This window comes from Carlito syrichta, unplaced genomic scaffold, assembly GCF_000164805.1.
Source record: "Carlito syrichta isolate Samal-C Ts95f unplaced genomic scaffold, Tarsius_syrichta-2.0.1 Scaffold308142, whole genome shotgun sequence".
NCBI lineage: Eukaryota > Metazoa > Chordata > Mammalia > Primates > Tarsiidae > Carlito > Carlito syrichta.
Genome location: NW_007252238.1, coordinates 228,256 through 236,799, shown reverse-complemented (window position 1 = coordinate 236,799; position 8,544 = coordinate 228,256). Strand labels below are relative to the sequence as shown.

General features: G+C 39.5%; 1 pseudogene; it reads right to left on the bottom strand.

The window, feature by feature from the left end:
- Positions 1–1,432: 1,432 nt before the first annotated feature.
- LOC103267453 lies at positions 1,433–1,789 on the bottom strand (annotated as a pseudogene).
- Between the last annotated feature and the right edge of the window lie 6,755 nt (positions 1,790–8,544).

Here is an 8,544-nt window from a genome sequence, read left to right as displayed (position 1 = left end):
GGGGGAGTGGGTTATTGCATTTGTTGGTTTATAATAATGCTGTTATTTTGGTGCACTTATCTTTTACCTTGATCCCCCTAATTAATTCTAATTAGAACTAGGCAGAATTGCTTGTTCTAACAATTGTCAGTTGATTATCTTCAACTATAACCCTTCTCTCTCTTTTGTGAGTGTGTGTGTCCATTGTGGGTGTCTGAGTCACCTTAGACTCCGTGGTGCTTCTGTCTCTTGCTTTATTTTAGGAGTCCTGCCCAGGAGATCCTCTGGAAGTAATTACCTAAGCCAAAAGATCTCCGCAGATGGGGAGAAGAGATACAGCTGGCTTGGCGGCTGTATAGGTATTTCTTGAATTTACTGCCCGATGATCTCATCATCTACTTTGCCCCCATATTTGTGGATTCGGAGCTTGCAATTTCTCTCTGACAGAGTCTTTGGAGATGAGTGGCCCATTCACAGACATCTTTCCCACACCTATGATATGCTGTCGTTGGATTTTCTGTCAGTCTGATCCCATTTGCTTTATATTTCCTCAAAATTGCTGGTCTGCTGATTATAGTTTTCCTTGTTTCCAGTGCTATTAGCGATTTATTCTTTAAGAAATGTCTTTTTCATATAGAGTCCGCAAAGGAATTAAGTGAACATATGTGTTTAGTCTGTCATCTTGGTCATCTTGAACTGAAAGCTTTGCAAGCACCATAGAGCAATTGATATTACATTATTAGACTCTTTGTTGGTTGCTTTTCTACCTATATATGCTTTTGTTTTTCTCCTACTGTTGATAAATTCACAGTAGATAGAGATTTTTAAAAATTGCTTAACATTATGGTATGAATGCAGTATTGGCTAGAAATATTCCTTCTCCTTCTCCTTCTTGTGAGTCAGGGTCTCACTCTGTTGCCCAGGCAGGAGTGTGGTGGCACAATCATGGCTCAACACAGTCTCAAATTCCTGGGCTCGAGCAATCTTCCCACCTCAGCCTCCTGAGTAGCTAGGACTACAGGCACATACCATCATGCTGGGCTAATTTTTTGATTTTTTTTTTAAAGAGACGCAGTCTTGCTATATTGTCTAGTCTGGTCTTGAACCCCTGGGCTTAAGTAATCCTCCTGTTTCAGCCTCCTGAGTAGCTGGAACTACAAGTGCTTGCCACCATGCCAGCTAATTTTTTGATTCTTTTGTAGAGATGAGGTCTCGCTATGCTGCCCAGCCTGGTCTTGAATTCCTGAGCTCAAGCAATTCTCCCACCTTGGTCTCCCAAAGTGCTGAGATTATAGGCATGCTCTACTGTGCCTGGCTTAGAAGTATTTCTTTCACCCACTTCTAAATCTTTACGTTTACTATGTTTGAACTATGAACTTATTTGAGCATTGAAAGTTTTTTTCTTTTTTTAAAGTCTTTTAATTTTTTGTTACAGAAAAAAAGCTTCATTTCTTTATTTTGCTTTCTGACTCCGTGCTTGTGACTTAAACACTTTCACAATGATTTTCTGCTCCTCGATAAGGAAAGCACCCTTGATCCTGTCACAAACACATTTTGCACACATGAAACCACTATAGGCCCTGCTGACATTTTTTTTTTTTTTTTTGGACAACCTCATAAGAACGTTAGGTCTCACAGCATGAATCCCTTGAAGTCTGCCTGGGTACACACCACACACAGACTCTAGCACTTGCCCAACCTTCTTGGGATATAGGTAAACAAACCTATTACCTGGGGTTTGGGAAGGCCTAGTTTTGTTAGAGGCTATATTATAGGAAAATCTATGATGGTCTGCCAAACGCTGGACCATTCTGAGTGACTTAAAACAGAGTCCCTGGAAGAGGAAAAAGGCACTATTTCTTTCTTTTTAAATAAAAATGCTATGGTCTGTATGATAGTCCATTAGGTAAGGTCAGACTGGAGTGTAATCGTTAAATTAATTGACAAAGGATTGATATGTATTCCCTTGTGAACAAGAACAGTATTGGGGGAATCTACCATCTTGTGCTTAGATATTCACATAGGACATCAACGGATGTTATGAAAGGACCACTGGGTTTGGAGTTGAGTCCTATAATTGGGTTTTGCCGTTGGCGCTCATAAGCTGCAGGACCGTAAGCAAGTCCTTTACATTTCTGAAACTGAGTTTCCTCATCTGCAAAATGGCAATGATTACACCTGTCTTGCCTTATCTCGTAGGTTTCTTGTGGCAGATAAGACAATAAATGTGAAGATCCTTTAAGAAACCAAAGCTAGGTAAAATGAAGTTAGTATTAAGTATTCTCATGCCTTGCCAATGATTATCATCAAAGAACAGATTTTAAAAATCAATCGAATTCTTGACCACCTTAGAGATGACCCCTTGGATTCAAGTATTTTATTATTTTTTATTGTTAAAACGAGCTTTAATATATGAGAAGAAGCCAAATGCAGAATAAGAAGCTATTTGTTTAAAGAAGTAGAACAATTTATTAGATCTGATGAAAAGTAGAGGTTTGTTTTTATTAGTGTTTCAAAATTATGCTTCCCAAAAGGAACTAATTTGGAGATGTTTTCATAGAACATCTGGATAGTGGGTTAGAAATGTTTAGAATGTGCTTGGTCTAAGTATACTTAATTTATTTTGACTGGGTGAGTCTTTTTTCTAGAATTTTAGCTATTTAGGATTCACCTTCCCTTGGTTTGTTCTTCACAACAACTAATTTCACCTAAAGAGATTTGTTCTTTTCCTGAGAATGCCAAATCAGTCAGTTTGTGTGAACCAGTGTTCAATTTGAGAATTCTGCCAGGCAGGGGATTGTATAAGAATAATTTTTGAACTGAGGCCATAAAAACTTAGGATTCATCTGTTCCTAGATAATTCGCCAGGGAAAATAACCTTGGAATATATTTATTACAAAAGAAAATGAAGCATTATAATAGAGCAGGATTAAGTTTTGGAAAAAGAAGGACTCATTAACAAAAAATCCCTCTCTCTCTATCTAATCTTCCAGTGACCTGAAGTTATGGTTACAAAATACTCCAAAGAACAAAACCTGTTGAAAGTTTGTAGTGGTTGAAGGGGAATGGCATTCCATAGAAGTAGAACAGAATAACAGATGCTGAATGGAAAACCCAAGATTCTGTCCTGCTTTCCAGTGGTTAAAAATCTAGTTTAAAAACTGATTATATTGGTCTAAATATACTTCCTAATTCAGCAAACTTGTTGGGATGATAGATTGCATATGTACACATTTATATGTCGATTCATATGTGTATCACACCCAGGCTTACTCTTTCTTGACTTTATTTTCTTCTTCAGCTAAAGTCCTATGTCTCTTTACAAAATGTCTTAAATGGTGAGTGCAGTGGCTGACGCCTGTAATCCCAGCACTTTGGGAGGCTGAGGTGGGAGGATTGATTGAGCCCAGGCGTTCGAGACCAGCCTTGGCAACATAATGAGACCTTGTCTCTACAAATAAACCAAAATATGAGCCAGTGTGGTGGTGCATGCTTGTAGTTCCAGTTACTTGGCAGACTGAGACAGAAGGATCACCTGAACTGAGGAGACTGAACCTGCAGTAAGACATGATCCTGCCACTGCACTCCAGCCTGGGTGACAGAATGAGATCCTGACTTAAAAAAAAGGCTTAAAAGATTGTTTGTTCTCATCATGTCCAATTTCTCTTTTCCCATTCTCTGTTAAATCCACTTAATGTGAACTAGTCCAACCAATTTGGTTGTACGTGACTCTTAGATTCTTAGTGGTGGATCATGGTAGACATAAGAGAAGCAAATGGGGCTTTGCCATTCCTTCACCATCTCACTACCAGACTGCAATACAAGTTAGTTTCAGGGCAAATTCTGAAACAGGAACAACTTTCTTTCTTGTTTTTGAGTCAGACTCTCACTCTGTCGCCCAAGCTGTAGTGCAGTGTCACGCTGCTCATGGCCACCACAGCCTCGACCTGCTGGGCTCAGGCAATCCATCCACCTCAGCCTTCCAAGTAGTTGGAGCTACAGGCACGTGCCATCATGCCTGGCTAATTTTTGGACTTATTATAGAGATGAGGTCTCGTCAAGTTGCCCAGGCTGGTCTCAAACCTGTGGGCTCAGGAAATCCCTCACCCTGGCCTCCTAAAGTTCTGTGAGCCACTGTGCCTGGCCTTAAACAACTTTGATTTACAGCAAGCGACACAAAGAAGGTAGAAAAATCTCAAGTCTTTGTCTTTAGGGTGTTCTGGGTATAGCTTGTTTGAAAATGTCATTAAGACAAACACGACAATATTCTAAGGCATCATTCAGACAACTAGAATCTCTTGAATTCAAAGCTGAACACAGGAACAATTCGAGGTGCCATGGGGCCACCATGAAGTGTGCAGGCTATAGGACATACTGGATTTTTATGCCATCTTCATGCGAAGTCTGGGCAAAGCACTTCGGCAGTTCACATGATCAGGACTATCACTAAGTTCATCTATGAAAACATTCAAACATGCATAATGATCATTAGCACGATCTCTGGTGTTAAGCAGAGACAAAAATCTCTGAAATTATTTTAGTAACTTCGTTGTAGTGTGAACTTTATAGTTTTAACTGCCTCAGAATTACTTGGAGGACCTGTTAAAACACAGAGTGTTGAACCCCACTCCAAGCTTCTGATTCGGTAGTTATGAATGGGGTCTATGAATGTGCATTTCTAACAAGTTCCCACGTAATACTGTCTCTGGTTTCAGATCCTTCTTTCAGAACCCTTGATGCTATGTTTATAAGTCAATTTAGATTCAGTATTTCTTCTTGAGTTAATTTTGGTAGATTTAGAAAATGGCATATTTCATCTATGTTTGAAATCTTAATTCATTAAGTTTTAATTCTTATTTTTTCTAATGTACATATTTAAGATTATAATTGGCCCTTTAAGTAACATTTTATCTGCGTTGTGCAAGTTTGCTGTGTAGTATTTGTGGCAATATTTAGTTCTAGATATTTATAATTTCCAGTATGACTTTTAAGTCTTCAATGAATTATTTAAAATTATGCTCTCGTTTTTAATTTTATTTTTTTTACAAACTTCTTGTTATTTTTTACAAACTTCTTGTAATTTTGTTGCATTGCTGTCAGAGAATATTGTCTGTATGCTATCAGTTCCTTAGTGTTAGATGAAACTTCCTCTGTGGTATGGGATATGATTTATTAATAAGATTTCCAATAAGGTTACCAGGAGCCTGGATACAATTTGGGATCTCCAGATCTCCTTCTCTCTTCTTAGGTCCTCTCCTTCTGTCAATGCTCAGGGGTTCTAAATCATTGGTTCTCAAACTTTAGTGTTCATCACCACCACCTAGGGGACTTGTTAAAACACATTGTTGGGCTTCATCACCAGTGTTTTGGATTCATTAGGTCAGGCACTGTCCAGGAATGATGCATTTCTAAGTTTCCAGGTGATGTTGAAACTGCCGGTCTAGGGATCACACTTGCAGAACTACTGGTCTAAACCATGACACCACCTTGATTTCCCATAACTTTTTTGTCTAATACCCATGATTTTGACTTGACAATTCATACCTAATCTTTTGTATCCTTAACACTGCTACTTATTTACTGGGGTTGTTTCACCCACGAACTGGGCTCTGTTCTGCTCCTGACTCCACCTTACAATTGTTCTGTTCGCTTTGTCCAGACCTTAAGTTGTAGTTCTACTGATCATTTCCTTGTAGGCCAATGATCCTCATTTCTCATTTTAAAATAGAAAGACCCAGGGTGGTTTTCAAACGTACACATTCATGACCCTCTCCTATATATTCTGGAGTATGATTGGCTATGTAAGAATTTTAAATGCCTTGTAGTTTTTTCCTAATGTACAGTCAAGATCATGATCTATTGACTACATGGGCTAGCAGTGAAGGCTTGCCTTTTTGTCTTCCTTGCCTGGTGTGCCATAACTTCACTTATTTGAGAATGTGTGAATACGAGATGCTGGATGTTTCTTCAAGTGGAAGGCCTAGCACATCAGATATTGATTCAGAAAATGGGCTAAGATGGGATATAGATATGGAGTTAGGGAATTATTAACATAGAAAGAACGTGGAAGCCGTGAGAATGATGAACTAGCTGTGAGGTAAAGGATGGGAAAGAAGAAAAGAGAGTCAATAACTAAGCTTTGGGAAATACCAATTTGTATTGTAGGAGATAGAAGTAATACAGTGAAGAGTCATTTGTGTAGAAGAACCAATGACTTCAGGGAAATAATTAATTTAATTCAACATTGTCTTTGTAAAACCAACTATCCCATTTCTGTCAAGAGTGATATCGTATATCTATTAGTCCAGGGTTATATTGCCAAATGTGACACTTCACTTTTCTCTAACCCCCTGGGTTCATTCAGTGGTTGAAACCTGACTCTTATTTTGGTATATTTCTTATTCATTTCTTTCTTCCCATTACCAAGTCTTTATATTTGCAAATTTGTCTTATCATGAAGGTCTTCCAACTAGTCCTCTAGCTATTTGGAATTATCTTGCACATTCTTGCCAGATTCATCTTTTTAAAACTTTTATTTTTTGTCATATGTACTTCTATGTTGTTTAAATATTTTAAATGGGCATGTGTTCACTTCATTACAAAGACTGATATTTATAAATAAACAGCACAAACAGAAAAAGATGTCATTTTGATTTATCTATTTCTTGCTTAAAAGGTTCAGTGGCTTTTGTTGTAGTGCTGTTTACCAATTAGATATATCAACTGATCGTTCCAATCTTATATTTCTCCACTCCAGACAAACTGTGACTCTTCTCACCTTTTTGTTTTTGTTCATACCTTTCTCCCTGCATTTAGTAAAATCTTATCCATCCTTCAAGACTCAGATCAAACTTTATTTCTCTTGGGCTTCCTTTGCCCTTATACTCTGAAGTTAGAATACTTGGATTTAATTAATTAATTAATTAATTAATTTTTTTGAGTTGGAGTCTCACTCTGTCGCCCAGACTGGAGTGCAGTGGCCGCTGCCGGCCACCATAGCCTCAACCTGCTGGGCTCCGGCGATCCTTCTGCCTCAGCCTTCCAAGTAGCTGGAACTACCAGCGCACGCTACCACGTCCGGCGGCTAATTTTTTGATTTATTGTAGAGATGAGGTCTCGCCAAGTTGCCCAGGCAGGTCTCGAACCTGCGGGCTCAGACAATCCACTCACCTCAGCCTCCCAAGGAGCGGGATTACAGGCTGAGCCACCGAGCCCGGCTAGAATGCTTGGATTTAAATCTCCAGTTTGCTACTTTCAAACAGTTGTGTGACTCTGGACAAGTCATTAACCTCTCTGAGCTTCAATTTCCTCATCTCTAAGTGAGAATAATATTACTTATCTCACAGATTGTCATAAAAATTAAATGAGTTAATGCATGTAAAGTACTTAAGCTAATCTGTGGTGGTAGTGGTGATGATATTGATAATGGTGGTGATGGTGATGATGGCGATGATAATGATGATGATGGTGGTGATGCTGCTGATGATGATGGTGCTGCTGCTGCTGCTGCTGATGGTGATAGTGTTGATGATGGTGATGATGATGGTGATGGTGATGGTGGTGATGGTGATGATGGTGACGATGATGGTGATGATGGTGGTGATGATGATGGTGATGATGGTGGTGGTGATGGTGATGATGATGATGATAGTGATGGTGATGATGTTGGTGGTGGTGATGGTGATGATGGTGATAGTGTTGATGATGGTGATGATGGTGGTGGTGATGGTGATGATGGTGGTGATGATGATGATGATGATGATGGTGATGATGATGATGTAGTGATGGTGATGATGGTGGTGATGATGATGGTGATGGTGGTGATGATGATGATGATGGTGATGATGATGATGTAGTGATGGTGATGATAGTGGTGATGATGATGGTGATGGTGATGATGATGGTGATGGTGATGATGATGATGATGTTGGTGGTGGTGATGGTGATGATGATGGTGATGATGGTGATAGTGTTGATGATAGTGATGATGATGGTGATGGTGATGATGACGATGGTGTTGATGATGATGATGATGATAGTGATGGTGATGATGGTGGTGATGATGATGATGATGATGGTGATGGCGATGATGATGGTGATGATGGTGATGATGATGGTAGTGGTGATGGTGATGCTGGTGGATGATGGTGATGATGGTGATGATGATGGTGATGATGATGGTGATGGTGATGATGATGATGATGGTGGTGGTGGTGATGATGGTGGTGATGATGATGGTGATGGTGATGATGACGATGGTGGCAGTGATGGTGATGATGGTGATGATGTTGGTGATGATGATGGTGATGGTGATGATGGTGGTGATGATGATGGTGATGGTGATGATGATGATGATGGTGGTGGTGGTGATGGTGATGATGATGATGATGGTGATGATGATGATGATAGTGATGGTGGTGACGGTGGTGATGATGATGATGATGATAGTGATGATGATGATGATGGTGATGATGATGATGATGTTGGTGGTGGTGACGGTGATGATGGTGATGATGATGATGATGATGATGGTGATGATGGTGGTGATGATGATGGTGATGGTGA